This window comes from Telopea speciosissima, chromosome 8, assembly GCF_018873765.1.
Source record: "Telopea speciosissima isolate NSW1024214 ecotype Mountain lineage chromosome 8, Tspe_v1, whole genome shotgun sequence".
NCBI lineage: Eukaryota > Viridiplantae > Streptophyta > Magnoliopsida > Proteales > Proteaceae > Telopea > Telopea speciosissima.
The window spans coordinates 43,069,251-43,094,224 of NC_057923.1; positions in this window are offsets into that span (position 1 = coordinate 43,069,251).

A 24,974-nucleotide genomic window follows, 5' to 3' on the forward strand; every position below is an offset into this window, starting at 1 on the left:
ATTAGTTGAGGGTGAAAGGGGTGGAAAGGCCAAATGGGCCTGAATGCCCATGGGACAATAATATCAATTTCAAACGTCAATACAAAAACCACTATGCCAATTCTTAGAATGCAAGCAAAGGGGAGTCTGTGGTTGCCCATCTGTCTAATTTAATAGTATCTCACTAGGTGAATATTAGAACCTCCTTTTGTGATATGGACTTCAACAAAAATGATTTAGGAATTTTTAGATGTTTTGTACATCTATCTATCAATACTCTTTTCCCAAATTAATAATAGTAGTTGTGGCTAGACCTGAAATAGTAGCTAGATAATTGAAAATTTATTTATTTTAAGCAAAACAAGAACAAGGGAAAAGAAGATTTATTAGCAAACAGATGAAAGAAAAGGTACCTTTTTTTGGGTCTCCATATGGGCTTGGCATGGAAAATCAAGATTCAAAGATACATAACATGATTTTTTTTGGTAAACTTTTTTTTTCTCATTCTCAATACATATATCTGATCAATTTATTTCCTCCCTATAGTAAATAAACACATTTGAACCATGTATGGTTTCTCCTCTTCTTCATGACACTAAACCCTACCAATATATAGCAAGGAGAAGCAGCATATGCATGAATCATGGAGATCACAATAAGCTAGTATGTGTGATTTTGGTGCAGACATTCATATATTCTATGAAAATTTCACCAAAGCTTCTCATTCATGAAGAAACTTCTACACTAGATGTGGGTCTAACACTATTTCAGTAGTGTAATTGTAGAGAGGTATCAGTAGAATGAGATCGATCCAACCAAACACAAATCCCATAATTTTTTTTCACTTAGATGCATGAGCATGACTTAGTAATAAACGAAAATTGTAACAAGTGAAAAAAAAAAATAGTAAAATCTTGTGCTTAACTTCAATCTTAATACAAAAACTCAGCCTTATCCCAACTGAATGGGGTCGGCTACACACAAACACACACAGAAACCCAAAAAAAAAAAAAAACAGGGAAAAGGGAAGTAGGAGGGATGAAGAATAGAAATGAAGAAAAGGGAATGATAGAAAATGAAAAATGAAATTAAGAGGAAAGAGGATAGCCCAGCACATCAGGAAAATCTCAATTACATGGTGTCGATAACATGGATCCTTGCCCTCCAATAAGCTCTATCTAAGGTCATACTTGGCACAAGACCCAGACTATGCATGTCATTCTTCACAACCTCACCTATGGTCATTTTGGGCTTGCCCCTACCTCTTTTCGCTCTTTCAATTAGCATAAGATCACTCCTCCTTCAATTATTAATATTTTTATTAATTATATGATTGTGATGTTAATTGCGAAAAAGTGTGCTCGATAATCGTAACAATAATTATGATTTTGACCCTTCAAATTAAAGTAATCATCAACAATCAACAAGAAACTAAGGGTTAATCATCGCGATAATGAAACAAACCTAAAATATTTAAAGGTGGGTAGAATCCTTGATTGTTCTTCAATCATGACAACTATAATAAGGCTTTACTTTCCCTACTTTGAAGATATCAACTTATTAACTAAAATTATAGAATATTTTGAGTAAACAAGATGTTATTGCTAAGAATAACATCTAAACCATAAAATTAATTAATAATGTAAAAGGTTAAACAAGAAGATCATACATACCAACAATCAAAATTTTCTCCAAATAGCGAAAAAAGGATGTAAGATGAACATTTATCTGAAGAAACTGGTTTTCATGATAAGAAATAAATCTGTGATATGTTCATAGTTTAACAGACACCATGGCATATAAGAAAGAGGACCATATATATAAATCTCCAGTACTTTCTTTGCTGAGATAATTAAACTTGTACATTCATCACAAATCCGATAAATAATATTGCTGCTTTGCAACTACTGCATACCATATGCATGACTCCTGCACATTGGCCATAATTCTTAGCTGTCTATAACCCTGAACAAGCATACATAAGGGGGTTAGATTAGTAGAGAAAAGATAATTCTTTTTGTTTAATAATTAAGAAAGAACATATATACCACTAGTACTCTTCACCTTAATAACTTGTATAAAAGCTTGTCTAAGTTGGGATAATGGTGGGGTTCCAAATGAAAAAAAAATAAAAGCAAACCACTTAAGTTCAATTAACAAATCAAAGTGATCCATAAAACAATTAATGGAGTAATTATTCTAATTCAGAGTTTCAGACCCTAAAACATTGAATAAGATAAGAATAAATTGAATAAAATTTGTTATAATCAGTGCCTTTTTTTGACTTTTAAAAATGGAATTTCAGCATTTTGAAACACAAACACAGAGAAGACAATACACCAAACAAGTTAAAAAGGAACATGTAAATTAGGCCTAGTGTCCATAATCTAGCTACAAGGGACATGAAGACATAAACTCTTTTAACTGATGCCACCATGTGTTTATAAACACTTTACAAAGAAGAAGAAAGCTATACAGATAAGATACATTTCTTAAATTTCTTCACATAAAGCTTTACTTTATTAACCAGACATATTTAATGCTTACAGATCATGTGTTGGTTTCTAGATGGTGATAAAAGTAATTTTGTTTCCCATTTATGGAACCTATGGTGATATCTTCTAACCCAATATCATCAGACCTACATTCATGGTTTATAATCCTTAAAAAATTTTACATAAACACATGTAATGGAATCTAAAGCTTGGAATGAATATATAAACTATATCCTACAAGAGATTAAACTAGAAAACAAAATCTCAGATACACAACAATTAGAATCAAATCTATCTTTCATTTCATCCCCATGAGATGGATTAATTGAGGATTATTTCAGATCCATAAATGGTAAAATTTAAGATCCTCGGATTAATTATTTCACATGCCACAACTGTAATAAATGAAAAACCCATTAAATCAAATTCCTAAACAACCATCATAAATGCATAACTCCCCCCAATAAACATCACTAAGAAATGGCCAAAAATAGAACTGGAAATCTTGAAAGCCTGTTTAAACACAAAACAATAATGTGAAAATCATGAAGAAATCATCACTGTTAGCAGTAATATAAAGAAGAAGATAATTAAATTGATCAAACAACTGAGATCATAATTGCTGTTGGAGAAGCTGAAGGATTTATCTATCATCGAAGCGATATCGTCGAAGAAGCCTTGATAAGGGGGTAGATCTGAGAACCAGTCTAGATCCAAAACCAATTTCCCTTGATAACACAAGAAAATCATGACCCTGAGCAGGCCATCTCCGTATTTTCCCACAGCTTTATTGAACTGCAGTACCAATAACTCACTGCAACCTAACAGACTTGTTGTTATTGGGGGATAATTTAGCCCTTCCGTGCCAAGCCATGCAGTTCAAGAAAGCTGTGGAAGAATAAAAAGAGGACCATATGTATATATATATATATAGAGAGAGAGAGAGAGAGTCAATCAAAGAAGAGAGAGGATTTACAGATACTCTGAACATCCTGTGAACACACCTAATTAACCCTAATTGATGAATAGATGATTGTTCTGAGAGAGGGAGAGAGAGAGAACTGGAAAAGATTATCATGCAAGGGAGATGGAAAGAATGAGATGTAGGTTTAGGGTTGTGAAGGAGCATCTATTTATGGTGGAATGGGGAAGGTTTTCTAACCCAATCCCGAGAAGAATATTAGACCCAATAGTGATCAATCATACCTTTTTTACCCCTTCAATTAAAAAACTTCTAAAATTTTCTCAATTAAAATAAATATAAGGAAAAAAGAACACACTATATTGATGTCCTTGCATGAACTATGATCTTTATCCCCTCCAGTTTTTCTGCCCAGCCCAATTCCCCAGTGCCCCTAATAAAGGGGGCTATAATGATCACCCTACCCTTGCTCAAACACTTTGCTCGGGTGGGATCCACACCCCCCTTATTAGAGGCATTGGGGAACTGGACCGGACAGTGAAGTAAAGGAGATAATTTTTCGCTTGCACTATGGTTTGAGGAATTGGTTTTGAATCAGCTGATTCTTGACTGATCTGTATCGGTGGATCAGTACAAAACAAGGGTAAAAATGTAAAAAGAAATCCGATTTTTTAAGAATACATATATTTGATCGATTCGAATCAATATTGGTCGAAGCCGATCCAGATCGATATTGGTCGAGGCCAATATTGATACCGATTGCTAAAACCCTGGGTGCACTTTCATTGGCTCCCGCATTGATGCATACGCTACACGGATCTTTATCGCCTCCAGTATTGGGGGCGCTGCTATTCGCATCATGCGGTGCAGCAACGGCCATGTGGGCACGATGGGCCCACTGTAAACACATGGCCGTGCGGCACAGCAGCGCCCCCGATACTTGGGGCGATAATTTTCCTGCGCTTACACTACCAGACAGAGAAGAGGGAAAAAAAAATTAATTCACATGTAAGGCCCTAAATTAGGATTAATTGAAATTCAAATGATTTTGAAATCACAGGGCCACATGGATGCATGTGAACAGAGAAGTTGGGTCTGGCCCACCATGGGAGGGAGGGTGTGACATAAACCCCGTTTTTCTCGGAACGGAGGTTGCGGTGTCGGGCTGGTATAGCAGAGGCAGACATTGCTTTTATCTGTGCGATGCGTTTCTTCTTCTTCTACTTCTTCCTCTCAGAACTGTACAAGAAAGAGAGATAGATGTGCGTAGGTTAAGGCCCTGCACCCACTGGTCTTAGTGGGCTTTAGAATAGCTGTAAAACACTAATTCAGGCCCACTTTTCACTAATCAATCAACCGCTATTACTATAAAACTAAGCTTTAGCCTTTAATAAAGTAATTAATTGTTTTTATTTATCTATTTCGCTCTCTACATACACAGTCTCTCTCTCTCTCACACACATACACTCTCACACATACACATGCCCGACATGATTGAAGGGTTTGTCCACTGATTTAACCCACAACTTTGTCTTTAGCCTTTTAACCTTACTCACTGGTCACTACTGCTTATGTTCCTTAATTTGTTCACACCTTTTCTTTTTCTTTGTTTTTTAAGAACACAAATTATAGATCCGACCCGACCTGACCCAACCCATTGGACTCCTAGCTTCTTGGGCTTGATTTTGTCACAAATAATGAATGGGTTGAGTTGGACTCGGGTTGAGTGCTTTCAGATTCTAATCCAGCCCATGATTGATATCATTGTTTCCTAGGAGCTAGCTTCTCATATGGTATGAGACAGATTAAATAACGTGATTTAACGTATTTTCAGCTTTGATGCTTTTGATATATCAATAAATACCTAACATTAATTTGGTATCAGAATCGGACACCACGTCATTGAAAAATACTATTTAAAAAAAAACTACCTGAAAATAGAGTGAAAATTGTCACGAAAATGCTACTTGCTACAAATCAAAAACCCTAAAAATAAATAGAACCGCTTAAAAAAGACTACCTACCTTAAGGTTGATTAGTATCAAGATTTCCTAATTGTAGAAACCTAATTTATGAACCCGTATATGTTAATTCTATTTAATACCCATTTTCTAGGAAAGCTACAAGCCATATCCAATGATGTTGTTTTCAGGTCACAGTGGTGCATTAATTAGTTGGAAGATGGGATAGTGCCATAGTGGTGGGCTATACAGCTAAGTTTGTACATATTTCTTGTCTCGACTCTTAGACAGTACAAACTTCGTGTCTGTACAAAATCATATCATTCCCACATTACTTATGATCCCAAATTCTCTAACTCTGTTTTTGTGAACAAGGAATTTTGGGATCCACATATTTGTAGCAAAGGTATACTTTCCCCCATAAAAATCTGGATAACACAAAGAACAATAATATTTCTATTCTTTTAAAAAATTAATAAATATTTAAATAATAATAGCTGGCAAATCACATTACGGTGACCACAGCATGTTCAATATGAATATTGAGGCTTGCAATGGATCTCTCACATCCCTTTATATCTTCCTCATCTCTTTACTTTGCATTCATGAACTTTATATCTACTGCAGTTTATGACTATTTTTTGGCATTAAATACTGCCCCTGTATCTCAAAAACTAGGTTATTTCATAAATAATCTGAATTTCTATTAATTTTTACTACAGGATCAGAAACAATGAAAGAGTACCCCAGTGCACGTGCCTCCTGCTATTACAGGATTTGAGAGGGGCAAATGTATGCAGCCTTACCCCTTACTTTGCAGAAGAAATTATTTTTAAGAAATGATCAGAAAGAATATATTAGGAAAATTTTAAAAAAGGATTACAGGAAATACGTCGGCATTGCCGTCTGCAGAAATCGAAACTCACCCTCTAAATAGACAAACTAATAAAAGAACCGAAATCTTAGCCTGCATGTTGTTTCCTGATTTGAGTAGGATATTATCAATTGTGGGACAGTCAAGTTTCAAAACAAATCTTTTTTTTTTCTTGGTAACGTTCAAAACAAATCTTAGTAATTAACATAATTAGTGATTTGATTAATGATTTTCACCAAGTAGCAATGAATGACAGTATAGTGTATAAGCAATCACAAATTCCTATTGCACTAAGATTTATAGGATATGATCAATTACTGAAATTAAAACAAAGAAGTTAACAAAACTATTGTTTATTTCTCAAAAAATATAAGCAATCATAAATTCCTATTGCACCAAGATTTATATGATACTGTCACCAAAAAAAAAAAATTTATAGGATATGATCAATGACTGAAATTAAAACAAATAATCATTTTAAGACAGTCATGAGTTTAACTTTCTTTGGGGGCCTACCTATACAACAAAAATAAAAAGGATTTGTGATCAACCCCCAAGTGATGGGTAATCAACCTAGAATGCATTCTAGGAATCCATATCAAACACAGCCTTAAGTCTGCGTTAGGTATGCGTTCCAAGAAATCATATCAAACGCAACTTTCATCTTCTGCCCATTATCTTAAATATCTAGACTCACTATTTATGTAATCTGTATTAGTCATCTCATCTTCTCAATAGTTACACTTGTGGGTCGTGGGCACCCCACCCCTAGAAGATCTCAACTCTAAATCATGGCTAAAGAGAATGTCGTAAACAGCTATATTGAACTGTTTGGAATCATACAATGGACTTTTTAAAATTAAGGTTGTGTTTGGTATGTATTAAATGGAAATGACATGGGTCTAGGATTACCTTAATGTTGATTTCCACGCTGCAGAAAGGAAACGGTTTCTCTAAGTGTCGATCCGCACAAACTCTAATGACGCAAGCTTCACAACAATTCACAAACTCATTAAGTTTCTCCTATGGAGATTCCACAAGTCCAAGGGAACGAGATGGAATCCCTAGCAACACGCACACTCGTTGATGTAATGAAAGGGAGAGAGACAAGAGTGAGAATTGGGGAGGAGAGGTTGCTGCATGCTCACATATGTTGTTGCTTCTCTTTATCTTTATATATAGGGGGAGGGATCACTTAGTGGCCCCTCAAGCCCTAATGGACCATCGGCCCCACGTCAGCCCCAAATGGGCACATGGATCGTGTAAAACTCAATGTGTTAACAGTATGGTTTCTTGGAATCCATTAGCGACTTAGAATTAGGGGTGCAAGTTTGGCCCTGATGGCCCGAGCCCGCCCTGAGCCGGAACAAGGCCTGGGTTGAGATACCTTGGCCTTGAGGGTGGGTCAGGGTTGGGAATTTCTGACGGAAAGTCAAGGCCGGGTCGGGTAAGGGTGAGGCCTTGGGTTGAGCCCTGCCCGGTCCAACCCAACCCTGTCTTCTTCTTGTTCTTTCTTCTTTTTATTTTTTTTGTACTTGTCTTCGTCTTCCTCTCCTTCTTCTTCTTCTCCTTCCCAGCCTGGCCAGCCCATGCATCTCCTTTCCCATCCTGGCCAGCCCATGCATCTCCCTTTCCCAGCTTGGCCAGCCCATACATATCTCACTTTCCCCCATGATCAGGGCCAATCAGTGTCAAGGTTGGATTTTTTTGGCCCTAAGTCAGGGTCGGGCCTAGGCCCAATTAAGAGGACTCAGGGTTGGGCTAGGGTTTTAAAAGGCCCGGCCCAATCCAACCCTATTGCAGCCTACTTAGAATGCATACCATACACAGCATAAATGTCAACAAAATTAATTCCCTGCTTAATTCCTTCCCCTGAATACCTTACGTTTATGATTTTCCTCCTTGTCTTTAGAATCTTATCTTACCCTTAAAAATTACATAAGGTAACAGCAGAGAGAGAGAGAGAGAAGGTTGAAGCCACATTGTGAGATGAGAATATCCATAATCTGTAGCAGCTCATCAGAGCCAAAATTGTCCACCAAACCCTCAAAGAATCACTAATTAGTTAGGGAAGAAAGAGAATCATCAACAATAATGCTTGTTTTCTACTTTATTTTTTTACTTTGCTAATTAATGGATCCATAGTTGGAATTAAAAATCCTTTTCTAAGTCCCTTTGTTATATTGTGGTACTCTTTCTTATTGGGCTGTCTATATATATATATATATATATATATATATATAGGGAGAGAGAGAGAGAGAGAGAGAGAGAGAGAGAGAGAGAGAGAGAGAGAGAGAGAGAGGAGCTTTCTAACCTATATCAAACACACTACAAGACTTTTGCAGAACTTCTACGACTAAAATAAACACACACGCACATGCAAAAAACTCCACCCTTCGCTCCTTTGGATTTGTCAGAATGAATACTTCAATCATCTCCTTAACTCTTCCATTAGGCACTGATTTTTTTTGTTGCAGATGCTGGAGCTATTATTTTAATGGGCTGTGATTTTAAAATTTTTTTAAAGGGTTGACAAGCGAAGACTTCTATCTAAGAATGTGCTACTACACGCGTACCAAGATTTACATGAGTTGCAGATAGCCAGGGTACATGTCCTATAAAATGAAGGATGTTTCCCTAGCTAGCTAGCTAGCTAGGTCCCTATTGTTTATAGGTTTGTAAACTGCCACTCCTGTTGAGTTCTTATATGCATCAAACTGGTATATTAATTATATATCCTTAAGCTATTGAAGATAGTTTGGACCTGATAAGTCATAAATCGATGGACCAATTGAAATCTGACACGTGTCATGATTGGCCGATCATCGTGGACGAGCCCTAGTGGGAAGTGATCAAATAATTGGGAGCGTGCTAATAATGGTCGAGCACACGTACCGCGGAGATGAGGCGAGGGTTACAAGAATAGTCATTAAGAGAGTCACTCGAGTTCGAGCATAAGGAATGGTATGGAATAGAAAGAACGAGGTCTGAATCGGCCATCTACCTAACCAGTTAGCCAACCACTTCCAGCGCATCCCGAGAAAGATGCATAACGGTTCCATGAATAGCACGCCACGACTCTGCCAACAAAGACGTAACACATAAAGGATCTTATCCACCTAACTGGTATGGGTGCCACGTCGCCCCAGATCATGCCTAGGATTCCTTTCCAGCTAGGATCCCTCTCGTATCAGGATACTCCCATCATCGCCAAGATTTACTCTCCCCCAGCAATTATAAATACCAGGGTAACACCCTTCACTATCTATCTAAATTGATACTCCCTTATCTGTTGTTAAGAGAGCTGACTTAGGCATCAGAGTGTCCAACACCAGCCCAGTATGGTCACTCTTGTGCTAGCTGCTTTCTTTACAAGACCAACCCGAGGAAGTTCCACCAACCCAAGGTCAACCACCAGTTCTTGACGCAACAGATTGGCACCGTTTGTGGGAACAACTCTTGCATATCCATGAGAACTCTCAATGGCTGATGGACGGGACATCATTTCCACGATCAACCATGACACTCCTCAGTAGGAGGATAACTAGGCAACTCGATGGGTGACCTGAGCTACACACGGCAGCTCTCGAGGGTTACGTCAGGCTTCACGACATGTAGTAGCCACCACAACGGCAGGTCCAAGCACGCCTGAGATGGGCACCCAACCCAATGGGGGAACAATGCCACCACCACCACCACCACCTCTCCCAATGGCTTAGCTTGATGCTCTGGACCCAAGTGCACCAGCGACGGCCGGTCAGATCAACGACCTGCAGCAACAGCTGCTATAGTAGGGTGCTTTGTTCAGGGACATCCTGAGGCAGATGCAGAGCCGAAGGACCCCGGTTCCCATGCCAACTCCCACGCCTAGAGCAGCCCTAGCTCCGACCCTTCCTCCACCTCTGGTACTACCAACTCGCGCTGGAGAAGTGGAGCGCGTTTCGCAAGGGAATAGACAGATCGCCCGAGGAACGCGAAGCCGAGCAGGATCGTCCCAGCCTACCCGAAGAAATCTGCCACCTACAGGAGTGGTCTGGATGGGAAATTTACCCACTAGGGGCCATGTCGACCTAACAATACCCCCAGGATGATCCGCATTGGTACGACAAATGGAGCACTCGCAAATTGATGCCAGCAAGACCAAGCAAGGGAGCACCTTAAGATCCCGACTGCAGGAAACCTGGGCTGAGAACTCAAGAAGGACAGATCGAGAAAATGGCCAACGAGACAATGGTCTAGAATATCAGAATGGCTGAACCATGGAGGTAGGACCGAGCCGACACGTCGAAAATGAGCTTGATCGTAAACTCAAAGAGATTGATGAAAAGCTAAAAGCCTTGGAGAAAGGAACCATGGTCGAGGACTTCTGCCAACTGTGAAGACAAACGACACGGCGTGGGAATGCCACATGTCTTCACCTCACCCCCCTTTTTTCTTTTATTATGGAGAACAGAGAGGTGAAAATGAATGCATGTTGGGATGTAAGGAGTCGCCACCTAGAGGAGGATCTAGGACCCAAAATTGTAATGACTCTTATAAACGCCCTTTTGGGGTCAAATGGTCTGTTGGTCTAGGTGTTATACCCGCACCTGAGGCCCTAATATTTATTTGTTATCCTTGTGACATGTAGATGTTGCTGCCGCATATGCTAGTGAGCTATTCGCTATGGTAGTCAAGCCTAGCCACAAAGTCATTGATTTTGACACGGGTCTACCTATGGAAGAGAGGTTTCTTAACTGGCAGTGGGGGAGATTCGTAGATGATGACTTAGTCAACTTCCCCCCTAGCACGAGTCCCGAGAGTGAGGCGTACCAGAAGGTTTACCCCTTGTCGCTCCACTTAGACACATCATTCTGTAATGAGACTGACGTTGCAGTAGGGACACTATTTGGAATCATGGGGGACGTGCCATGATGACCTAGGAGTACGTTACTAACTTCAAGTCCACTTGTTTGTCCTCCCCTCAATGGCCTTGCAGTGTGGGTCAAAGCCCAACCACTTTAATTGTGTTTTAGCCCTGACAGTAGCAACGAAGTCACAGACGGACTCACAAGATTGGTTCCCTCCGTGGATCCGTCCGTGTTGTTTCTTGCTTTTAAAGTGTTTTCCCTGTGTGGGGCCCATGTCCCTGCATCTCGAACCTCGGGGCTACGCCTTTGGACATGGTGGACCCCACCCTTGGTCCCTTTGTAATGTGTGTGTGCTATGTTGGTGGGCATACTAGCCTATTAACACATTTAGTTGAGTTTTATCTTAAGGGACTCAAACTAAAATGGCCCTCAGTGGCCACTTAATATAAATACAATACTCAACCTTCTATTGTCTCATTCGCTTCTCCCACCAACCAAAATCGTGGAAGGCTTGGAGAGCATCGAAGGAGAAGAAGAAGGTGATTGGAGGAGGGCTTGGTGGTGGACTTCATCCATTGGCTCACTTGCCTAGGTGAGTACCTTCTCCCTCCTTCCCTCTCTTTCCTATTTTAAATATGGGAATCCCCTCTTGGATCGGTTCCAACCTAGGGTCCCTTTGTGGAACCCAAGGTTAACCTTATAGGCCTCCTAAATGGAGTCCTACCCCTCCATTAATGTCATCAAGAGCCCCTTGTAACCTAAGCTGCTATCCCAAGTACTAAGACTCTAACCTAGGAGTGGAGAAACCCTAGAAATGGTTCCAATTCCTTGGATCCTCTAAGGCCCATAGATGAACTAGGTACTTTTGACCCTAGGGAGGCTTAGGACTCCCCTCTCTACCCCTAGGAGCCATGTGACCTCAAGGATGGAAGGGTGGAAGTGAAAATCTTTCAAAATTTCGAATAGAAACTCGACGGAGGCATGAACAGATCGAGCGTCGTGGTTCCATCCGTGGATCCGTCTAGTATAAACTATTGACTGACTTGAGCGAAACCAGGAATGGATTCATCTAGTGGTTCCATCCATGGTTCCATTCCCTCTCGGGAATGTCTCAGGGTTCGGACGGATGCATGAACGGATTCATGGTGAGGTTCTATGAATCCGTCCCTCTTGTTTTCACCATATGCCTGGGCGGAGCCAGGAACGGACTCACCCTGTTGCTTCCGTCCGTGTTGTCTTGTGCGAAACCCAACTTTAACACCTGGGACTTATCAGGGGGCCCACCTACACTCTTCTAACACTATGCTTGCACATCCCTAGGTTACTTAACCAGTATGGGAGAGCGTGTACCAAGGCAAATCATACTAAACACCTCAAGCGATGATCGAACAATTGGTGAGTGGGTTTGTTTACTTTCTAGCTTATTTATACATGTATCATGCTGCACATCTTCATATTATATGTTGCATAATTGGATACTTTTATGGATGTAAAATGTGATGGATGTGGTGATGAACTTGGTTATATCGTAACGGGTTACAATGCCAGAACCCCACGTGTATACTCTTTACATGCTTGACATATTGGTCTATATGCGCCGTGCTGTGCTGGTACCCGGGTGCTAGATGGTATAGGACGTTGATGCACCCGGATTACCTCTCGGGACGATAGGACTTACATATATTATAACTGTGGTTAGGACCTTTATGCCCTTATGCCATGACCCTTATCAACAGGGGTTTAGGTATTGGGTAGCCAAAGCACCTGCCGCCTATGGAGTGTGAGAGAGGCCAGGCCAGGGTTAGTAATGGTTATCGAGGTCTACCACTGGGTGGTATTGGGGCTTCGACCGACGTAGGCTCCCTAGTGATAATAGAGGTCTCATCGTGGCGATAAGTTAAATGACCCATGACGTTACCCGAGTTATCACAGTAGCATACACCTTTGACTTAGTCAAATTGTTAGGTGTAAAATAAATTAACATATCATACATCATAGACTATTTGCAAACTGTGTGTAAGTGCATTGCCCATCTCCTCACTAGCTCGGTTGGAGCTAACCCCCTGTGTACACCTCTTTTTACATTTTGATGCAGATGGTGGTTATCTTGCCGGACTTGATGTCCAGCCTTCTGAGTACGATGATATTGGCACCGAGGAGTGAGGCTGTGTTTGAGGAACACAGCGAGGGTTGTCTTTGCGATGATTGCTCTTATGAACCATACTAACACTTGGGATTGATCCCTCTTTTGTTTATTTTGGACCTTAGGCCATGTATAAACATTCATTGTTATACGTATTTTTGAGTAGTTACGTCATGGTTAGTCGATAAATAGTATTAAACATTATTTGTATCACCTAGCCAGCTGAACATATTGTAACTACTATTTAAATGCTTTCGCTTGTAATTAATCTATTTTGGAATGGGATTTCCCTTTATCTTCGCATTTGTAATTACTATGCTTTACATTGATTATTGACTGTGGATTGGGACACTGTGTCAGTGATCCTGGTAGCGAAAAGGGATGACGCATGTCATCCTAGTCACCCCTGTCAAACCCTGCTCCTGACTGGCTGGAATTTTGACTGAAGAATAGGAACCCCTGACCAGGCAACCAAGAAAACTGTGGAGTATCACTTCAGTGATTTGGATTGATGAGGGAACCTTGTGTGGATCATCCTATATGCCTGTCAGTAGATGGATCACTGACCCTTGCGACTATACAGCTCACAGCATTATGTATGGCCTGGACCCCAGGTAATTTCTCTCCTCTCCATAACTGAGGGACCCACCCCTAGAAAAGTGTGTAAAAACCTCTAAATGGCATGTGGGGACAATGCCCTAACCAAGGGTCAGACCCCTGTGCAAACCCCATTGAGTTTCAGCCTTGCTGGAACCACTGGTCGATGCACTGGGCGATGCAGACAAGGCCCAGAGACATCGCCCAGTGTGCAAAATAGCATATTAAATTGATTTTAAATTATGGGGACAACCCATAATGGACATGGGCACCCTCCATAGATAGAAGGAAGTCTGAGGGACCACCTCATACCTTTGGTTCACTGTGGACCCCACCAGTGTGCCCCAAATCACTGAGAATCAGTTTAAAAATTCATTTTCAAAAGAGCCCTTAGCAGCCAAACAGACCCTAGTATGGGCTGGGCCTATAAATAGATGAACCATGGGCTCATTTAGGGTTCTTACTACTGTTCATTTCATGGGAGAGAAAAGAAGTGAAAGAAGAGAGAAAGAAGAGAGAAAGAAGAAGAAGAGGGAGAGGAAGGAAGGAAGGGGGGAGCTGCCCACACCTGAGCCCAGATTTTGTGGCACCCAAGCTCAACTCAGGTATACAGATCTGTACCCAAACCTTCTGCTTCCTTTTGATGCTTGTGTTTTGGATGGATTTTTGCTTTCTGGCAGCCTTGAACAGCTGGGAACTGCCTAGAACTGCTCCAGATCTGCCATGCAAGTGTAAGGCATGGAGATATGGGATTTTTGAGTAAAAATACAGGTCTGATATGCTAGTTTTGGAGCCAAAATCTGGCTGTACACAGCTGCACTGCCAGATGCCCAGTTATTTGACTGATTGGAGCCCTGAATGCAAAACCCTGGCTGCATGGGACCTAGCCCTAGGGGGTAGCAGCCCTAAATTATCATTTGTTATGTAATTACAGCCTTGCATGTGACCAAAATCCAGATCTGCAACTGGAGAAAACCTGTGATACTATTTACTAGGCTGTCTAGGTAGCCTCTGGTAGCCTAGTGGTGGGTCCAGTGGAGAATCCACATGGACCAAAAGGAAGATCACCCCTAGGGGTACCTAACACCCTAACATGCATAGGGAGATGTTTTGGTCACTGCCCATAAGTAGCAACCTAGAAATCTCTGCACAATCTCGGTTTAAAGACTTTGGGCGATGCACCTAACGCCCAGAGCTATTGCCTAGTGAGTGAAACACTGCTATTCTGGCATTTTGACTTGGGAAACCTCACCCGTTGGTCATGGTATTATGTGGGGAGGTGGAAAATGACCTAAAAGCCCCTCTTCACATCTGTCCTTATGAGGGAATGCCTTGGGAACCCAAGTGGGCCCCACAGGACTTGGAAACCCTGCCTGTGCTTGATCCTACAGCACTGCCAAGTTGAGGACACCACTATAAGCCTATTATGACCTAGGGTCAGGTAATAACACTGAGAATGAACATTTCACCCCTAGACCACCATCTCTGGATGATGCACCGGGACATAGGCCTAAGGCCTAGTGCAAGGCCCAGAGAATTCCAAGTGAAGACCAACTGAACACCGGGTCAACCTAGTGAGCTCAGGTTAACCCTAGGATCACCAGAGATAGGTTGTAAAATTTAAAATGATAATTTTTTATATATATCTAGGAGTTGATCCCGAGCTCAAGGCCTACAACCAAACTGCTGTTGGAACTGAATTTGCGACCGAGTTCCTAGAACCAAACCCAGCTGAGTGAAGTATTATCATATATGCATGTGTAACTATATGCCGGCAAATAAAGTTCTTAAATTTTAAATGCTGTGTTATTTAATTATGTTCAATTATTCAAATTACTACACAATGATTGTCTGTTGATCAACACTGTGAATATTATCTGATGATTGTGAATGTTAGACTAAATGCCGTAGTCGGCTTGAAAATGAGGCCTATGGTAGCCTGTAGTATGGGATGCGGTTGACACCACCTGACTCATACGATATCATATAGACATGGGGTTAGAGTTTCATCACCCGTGCTACGCACCCTTGCCAACAGGGGTTAAGGTGTTGGATGCCTGTGAGGGTGACCATATGTGTATATGAGAAAAGAAAAGAAATGAAATGAAAAAGAAATGTGTTTGCACCGGAATGGTGATTATGGGCTATAAGCCAGGAAAGAAAAGAAAAGAGAAAGGAAATGGATTGCCCTACAGGTTAATCACAGAGGGCTGATCGAGCTGACCTTGGTGAACGAATGCGGGAGCTGACTGGTCCTCTCCGACAACTTAATGGGTGTATCGCGGGAAGGGGTAACCAAGCCTGCACCAGGGATACATGTATTGGGGATTGTAGTAGCACTGACCTGACTTAGTTGTAATGTTAGGTGGCTAATAAATAATCTGGACTTGCATATCATGTAGGATCATATGAATTGTGGTTGCATGTGCATGTATGATGATATGTTTTGCTCACGAGCTCAGTGGGGCTTACACTCTGTTATACATTATTTTTCTTTAGATGATTTTGCAGTTCGATGCTGCTGTGGCATGGAGGCTCATTACTAGGAGAAGAGCCCTGGTTATTATGATGATATTGGTGTGGACCCCGACGGAGGTCGTGCCGATGATGCGTGCGTTCTCGGTGGTCATTGATGAAGACTGTTGAAGAGTGCACTTGATGCTTTTTATCTTGGGAACTCCTTTTTGCTTTTGCTAGGAGTTTATCCCCGTTTTGCTTGTGGTTTTGCAGTAGTTTTTCTTTCTTTCTTTTTGGGGTTGAGTTATCTCACCCTGTATATATATATGTATGTATTTCTTCTTTTCTTCTAGCTTTTGTCAGCTTAGTTTCTCTTTATGGGTTGTATCTGGGTGGGAATGTTTCAAAACACTTTGTATATATATATTACCATAATTCCCGTATCACTACGCTTTCTCTTTTGCTATTATAATTGTAGTTTATCTGCAACACTTTGATCTTGCTTATGGTAAAGTGATGAATGTGGTTCCATGAATGAAATAACTGCTTCTAGATCCGTGGGATTTGGTGGATTACCGTTACGCAATTCGGGTCACCTACCTAATCCTCCCAAGGGGTGGTTTGGGGTGTGACAGAGTTTGGTATCAGAGCGTGAGGCTCTTTTTATATTCACGGAGTGCAGATTAGGGTTAATAAGCTACCAACACTAAAATAAGTAAGAACTAAAAGCTACAGGGGAGGTAGATGTAATTAAATAAAAGATGCATAATTTCTATTAAATTTAAAGACAACCATGGCTGTGCCACTACATCAGTTTGATGAAAGTATTACTTCAATATTTACATAAGCTGGAGAAAAAAAAAAAAAAAACTAAAACTAAATGCATCTCGAACAAAGAAAAGTACATAAGCTAAAAAAAAAAGATATGTCAGAACCACGTAGCGTAGACACCAGTGCTGGTCAGAAGAACTACTCTGGTGGAGGTAAGTCGCTCGAAGAAGGCTGTGTCTGGCATGAGTCTACACGATAGAACCTGTCCCAAAAGTCCAAGCGCTGCTTGACAGATCCCACCCTGCTCGCCAATGATGTGAAACCACGATTCATCCTAGTCGACATGTCTGAAAGCTAGGTACTGAGGCCCTGAAAATGTGATATCATCTGCGCCCACTCAGAAGGCCCTGGAACCTGGGAACTGGTGGTACCCGTCGCCTCATAGGCAGGTAAGTCTGTGAACTGTGTGCCAACACCCTCGAAGTCGGCTTGACCCACATCCTGCTCAGCAACACCCTGCTCCTCTCCATGCTCACCCTGGATGTCTCCCTCAATATCTCCCAGCTCCACATCCTGCTCATCATCACCTGGCATCCCTCCTAGCTCCTCATCCTCTGGTGGATCCTTTCTTGGTACCTTCATCTTCAGTATCGAGGTCTTATCAATAGGCATGGATCTATCCTTCTCCATGTACTCTCCCACCAAAGGAACCTCAAAATGCCAGAAGACTAAGGTAAGGAACTTCCCATATGGAAGGTTCCCATCAGCTGGGTTCTATGCATGATATAACATGGCCTGAAGTAGCAAATAAGGGAGGTTTATAACCGGACCTCCTCTACCCGCTCTTAGAAGGCAATAGGTGATGTAGGCCCTCATCATAGATATGCTGCCTCTGTACGCGCCCTTCGGGTAGATGTTGTAGGTAACACATCTACTAATCACTTGAGCACTGGGCTCTTAGGAAGCCTCAGATTTAGGTGTGTCCTATGTCCCTGTCAATGCTTTGAAGACCATCCTCCTAGTCTCCAAAGAAAACATCTCAGAATTGTCCATCCTAGGCTTATAGTAACACCTCTCTCTAGTGTTGGGCAGCCCCAATATCCCTGCTAGTGAGGCAGTGGTCAACCTAATGTCCACTCCCTTCACTCTACTCTCCAACCCAAATTCTTGTGCCCCAAATGGCACCAAGTTGCAGTAGAAGTACCGAACCAAGTTGGGATAACAAGGCTCGGTAGGTGTCAACATAGAGGTCCAACCTAAGATATTGAACCTAGTAAAGAGACTGTACTGGTGAAAGTCTTCCACTCGTACTACCCGGCCATTTACAATTTTTAGGGGTTTAAAGTTCTTCTAATCTCTAAAATGCTCATACCTAGAGAATAGGAATCGGTCAAACTCGGGTTCATCCGAAGAGGAATCGTCCCTAGGTGAAGAAGGTGGCACTGTGGATGATGATGAATCCTCAGTCTCAACCCGAAGTCTCTTCCGTGCCACGGACTTCCTAGCCGTACGGTGACTAGTGGACATTTTGCAGCAAAAAGAAAACGGATAGCCAAAGCAAGAATGAATAACAAGAAAACCCAATAGGTGAATGTAGCCAAGAAATCTTACCTAAGCTTGCGAGGATTCGCAGGTAACCCAAGGAAATGTGAGGATTTGGTGTGGGAATAGTCACACTACCCTCCAAAGAGTTTCTCCAAGTGTTTGGGGAAGTTTAGAAAGAGTTAGGAGTGAAATGGGCCCCTCTCAGACTCATATACCTGCGCCCCGATTCTCTGGGCGATGGCACTGGGCGATGCATCCAACGCCCAGAGACATCGCCCAGTGTATGTATTTTGCTGATTTTTGAGTTATAACACATGGGAACTTGGATATCACCTGTAATAACCTTGTTAAACATAGAAATATAAATTTTCATAAATGTTTTATAAAAAAAAAATAAATATATAAAACGAAAAATAATTAACTAAAAACTAATTAATTAAGCAAACACAAAAAAAATTTATGAAATTAAGGAAATACAACTTCTATCTGGGGATTTTAGTGGAACACATGTAAATTGTTTTCCTTATTAATGTAAGTACCTAAACATAGATAAATATATATCTACTAATGAAAATTTATGTGTGTATAAATATTTATTACTATGTGCCAAATACTGTATATGTAGGAACTGATTGGTGTGATGCTATGCAAAACCGAACATAGATATGTAGGTATGTTGTAATACGTATTTACGATGTGTAAGGAGCGTAGACCTTACCCTATCCAAAGTCCAGGTCAGCCAAGAATAGGGTCTCATAGGTTGTCTAGCCAATCAAAACACTTTAGACGCTAAGGTACCTCGAGCCAACCCAAGTATATTTTTATTGATTCTTAGTTATGTAAATTCCAGTAGACATGTACTTAATTCTTTTAATTAAGTATAACCTGATGCTTAGAACCATTCTCTATGACAGGACCCATTACCTCAGCCAAGGCTGGAGACCCCAGCATCATGATCTATATTAGACAGCTACGAGAGAGACTGAGACGGATATGACTAGTACTACCCCGAGCTGAGAACCGGTTGGACTTTTACCTAGCCCTTGCTGCCATTAGTGGACTAGGGGAGTGAGACTTTTATATGTCCTTAGCTAAAGAAGTAAGACCCGACATAGAGTACCTACTTGCGATGGAGTTTGTGACTGGAAGGAAGCTGGAATTGCTTGCCTATTAAACCAGGTAAATAATTAAAAGCCTTTTATTTAAAAAATTTGAAATCTCTCTTATAGTGTCATGCATAGCATATCATCACATAAAATGTCTAAAAAAGAAGAGAAACAAAACACTAAATGAAAGAAACACCTCATAATGAACAAAGATGACATATCTAATAATCCACCTTACTACTGCGGCTCATGAAATTCACTGAAACTATGGACTAGGTTTGTACCTGGACTAACTAGGAAATAATTGTTGACCCTGATGAGCGATATCGGAATATTGAACATGCTCCTCTTTTCAGAGAAGCCACAATGGTCAACACAAGAAGAAGTTCTCGTGGTGGTTGCAAAGGAAGGCAACCTCGTGTTATACAGGAGGTTGAACTGCCAAATGGGATTGAGGCTCAAAATTCTGAGGCATCGGCTGCTTCGTTAGAGGCACCAGCGGCTGCTCAAGCCACTGCTGCAGCACCTCAGCCAAATGTGGCAGCCGGCGACGTAACTGCATTCATGACCACTGTGATGTAGACCATGCAACAACAACAAGAATTGCTTGGTCAGATGTCTACACAGCTTGCAAGCATGATGCATGAGTGGGCGGCACCACCACCACCACCCAACCGGCTTGTACTATTTCCACCACCTGTGCCTCAACACTTAGCGGAGAACTCTACCGCCAAGGTTATGGAGAGATTTAAGAAACTCCAACTGCCTACGTTTTCCAAAATAACTTCCAAGGCAATGCAGTCGGAACAGTGGATTAGTGTCCTGGAGAAGGCATTTGAAGTACTTGAGTGCACAGATGCACAAAAACTGATATGTGCGGGTTATCAGTTACAGAATGAAGTCGAAGCTTGGTGGAAAGCTACTAAGCCTAACTTGGAAGCTACTCACCCGAATCCCACATGGGAGCAATTTAAAGAAGTTTTCTTCAAGAACTATTTCCCAGAGAGCTTCAGGGATAGGAAAGAAGCTGAGTTCATTGCACTGGTGCAAGGGACCAAGTCAGTGTTGGATTACCAATAGCGATTTGAAGACCTGTTCCATTTTGCTCCAGAGCACCTGAAAGGGGAAGTTAGTAAGGCAAAGAAATTTGAGAAAGGACTCAAGACTAAGATCAGATCAGTATTGTCAAAAAGAAATTTGAGAAAGGACTCAAGACTAAGATCAGATCAGTATTGTCAATCATGGACATCTGAGATTATGCTCAGATGGTCGACAAGGCGAGACCATAGAAGATAGATTTAAAGAGAAAGAGAAAGAGAAAGCTGTGACATCGTCAGTAGGCAAGAGGTCAAATAATTTCTAGACCTATGGCTGTCCAAATAAAGCTTACCATGGAACCAATTCAAATTCCAACTTGACTCAGTATCATAGGCTGAACGTGGGTCAGAACCCTTTCCTCCCCACTTTCAATCGACCTGCTCAATCGACTACGAGTCAAGTGACAATCGCAGCTTCACCAGCCCGACCAGCAACAAGTCAAGTGAGCTAAGCCTCAACACCTGCTGTTCCACCCTATAAGTGCTATGTGTGCAATAAGGAAGGGCACATGGCTAGAGATTGTAGATCGCGTGGGTATGGTAACAACTCGCCAAATCAGCCCTACGCTAGACCTTTCTAGCCACGGGACAATCGGATGCGAGGAAAGGTGTTCGCAATGACGAATGAAGAAGCTGAGGTGAACCCCGATGTATTGACAAGTAAGTCTGCTGAACACTACTAAGGTATAGGGAATAATTGGTTTACCTCATGTAACCTAAACTACCTACAAACCCTAGGTACCCTGAGTGTCTCAACCATACCTGCACGAGTATTATTCGGCTCGGGCGCAACCCACTCTTTCGTTTCTACCACTTTTGAGAGTAGGATGAAAGATCGACCGAGAGACATCAGGCATGAACTAGTAGTCAGCACACCGATGGGCAGTGTTGTTAGTTTGAAGGAGGTTTACGACCCTTGCCAGATTGAGATTTGTGGGAAGAATCTAACTGCATGGTTGATAAAGATGGATATAAAGGATTTTGACGTGATACTAGGCATGGATTGGTTATCCGCCTATGGTGCAAACGTCTTGTGTGCAGAGAAGAAAATAGTGTTTAAAATGGATGATGGGTCAATCCTCACCTATCAAAGTGAACAAAGAAGGAAACCCAGGAGGATAACCTTATTACCTCTCCAGGCGCGAAGATTGTTAGACGAAGGATGTCAAGGCTTTTTGGCCACTGTGATAGACACAGAGGTGAAGATAAGACCCTTGGAGGAACTTGAAGTCGTCAGAGAATTTCTTGATGTTTTTCCAGAAGATCTGACGCAGCTACCGCCTGACTGCGATATAGAGTTCGCGATTGATCTAATTCCTGGTGCAGCACCGGTATCCAAGGCACCATATCGGATGGCGCCAATTGAACTAAAGGAGTTGTATGTTTAACTACAAGACCTGCTGAAGAAGGGATTCATACGACCCAGCGTATCACCTTGGGGAGCACCCGTGCTGTTTGTTAAGAAGAAGGATGGCAATATGCGGCTATGTATTGACTACCGCAAGCTGAATAAGTTGACTATCAAGAATCGATATCCGTTGCCGCGCATCAATGATCTATTTGATCAGTTACAAGGAGTAAGAGTTTTCTTCAAAATCGATCTTAGGTCTGGATACCATCAATTGAAGATAAAAAACGGCGATATTCATAAAACGGCGTTTCGAACTCGATATGGGCATTATGAATTTCTGGTTTTGTCGTTCGGATTAACCAAAGCCCCGGCAACGTTCATGGACATGATGAATAGAGTATTCCATGATGTGTTGGATAAGTTCTTCATTTTGTTTATTGACGACATTCTGGTGTACTCCAAGAATGAGGAAGAACACGCTCGACACCTTACCTTTGTGTTCCAGCGGTTGCAGGAACACCAGCTTTTCGCTAAATTCAGTAAGTGTGAATTTTGGCTACACCAAATTGGATTCCTGGGACACATCGTCACTAAGAACGACATTAAAGTAGACCCAGGCAAGGTGAAAGTAGTCCTCGAGTGGGAGACTCCGAAGTGTGCCACTGAGATCCGAAGTTTCTTGGGATTGGCTAGATATTACCGACGGTTTATTGAAAACTTCTCACGAATTTTGGCACCCATGACAAAACTTACAAGGAAGGGAGCCAAATTTGAATGGAATGAAGCGTGCGAGAAGAGTTTTCAGGAATTAAGAAACCGGTTGGTGACAGCTCCAATTCTGACCATTCCGGATGACACCGGAGGAATGGTAGTATATATTGATGCATCCAGGTCAGGATTGGATGGCATCCTGATGCAAAAAGGTAAAGTAGTCACCTATGCCTCTAGACAATTAAAAGAGCACGAGAAGAATTGCCCCACTCATGACTTAGAGTTGGCAGTGGTAGTATTCGCGTTGAAGATATGGCAGCATTACCTATATGGTGAAAAAAGTGAAATCTTCAGTGATCATAAAAGTCTGAAGTATTTCTTCACCCAGAAAGAGTTGAACATGAGACAGAGGCGGTGGTTAGAACTGGTAAAAGATTATGATTGTGAAATCCAGTACCACATTGGTAAGGCCAACATTATCGCTGATGCATTAAGCAGAAAATCTCAGACTGCATCTCTCACTTCCTTAGTTGTAAGCGAACAGCTGGTAGAAGAAGCTTGAAAGTTTGATCTGGAACTCGTGATCGTAGGAATGGCTATGCAATTAGCAGCCATGGTTCTACAGCCATCGATACAAGAAGAGATTATTGTGAAGCAACCATTGGACCCCGAGCTGGCCAAGATCATTTGGGAAGTACAACAAGGTGTCCATAAGGATCCAGACTTTTCTTTGGCCCATAACAGCGCACTGAAGTTTCGAGATAGATTATGTGTGTCTGATGATTTTGATGTCCAAGACCGAATCCTTAAAGAGGCACACAACTCACCCTATACAATCCACCCCAGAAGTACGAAGATGTACAAGGATTTGAAGAAGTATTACTGGTGGATGGGAATGAAAGAGACCATAGCTATATACGTGTCCAAGTGCCTCACCTGTCAATAGATAAAAGCAGAGAGACACCGACCGTATGGATTGTTGCAGTCACTTCCTATACCTGAATGGAAGTGGGAAAAGATTACTATGGATTTCGTGACAAATCTGCCCAACACTAAGAAGGGCATGAACGCGATTTGGGTGATCGTAGATGGACTGACAAAGGTAGCTCACTTCGTACCAATCAAGATAAGTTACTCTATGGAGAAGCTTGCTCAACTATATATAGAAAATATAGTCCGCTTACACGGCGTGCCTGTCAGTATTGAGTCTGACAGAGATCCTCGGTTTACCTCAAGGTTTTGGAGGAGTTTACAAAAGGCATTGGGATCTCAACTGAATCTTAGTACAACTTTCCATCCACAGACAGACGGACAGTCAGAAAGAACTATTTAGACTCTCGAGGATATGCTCCGAGCCTGTGTTTTGGAAATGAACAATAGTTGGGATGCTCACATACCTCTGGTGGAATTTGCATACAATAATAGCTATCATTCCACCATTGGCATGGCACCATTCGAAGCTCTTTATGGATGGAAATGTCGAACTCCGCTATATTGGGATGAGGTTGGTGAATGAAAATATCTCGGACCTGAGATGATACAAGTGACCTCCGATAAGGTGGATGTCATAAGAGAAAAGATCAAGGCCGCCCAGTCAAGAAAGAAAAGTTATGCGTATAATCGAAGGAAGGACATTGAATTCGAAATCGGAGAAAAAATATTCCTTCGAGTGTCTCCAACTAAAGGATTGCTATGTTTCAGCAAGAGAGGCAAGTTAAGCCCAAGATTCATCGGTCTTTACAAAATTCTTAATAACGTGGGACCCGTAGCATATCGACTGGCACTACCACCATCTTTGCCAGGCATCCACGATGTTTTCCATGTGTCAATGCTGAGGAAGTACATTAGCAACCCGACACATGTATTATCAACTGAACCTGAACAGTTGGATGTGGATATGACCTACGAAGAGCAACCTACGGAGATATTGGACAAAAAAGGAGCATAACCTCCGTAGCCGCACAGTCGCCGTTGTAAAGGTTCGATGGGGAAACAACCTAGTGGAAGAAGCTTCATGGGAACGTGAAGAGGAAATGAAAGAGAAATATCCTCAACTCTTCGAATTGTAAGGTAACCAAGTTTCGAGGATGAAATTTTTGTAAGGTGGAGAGAAAT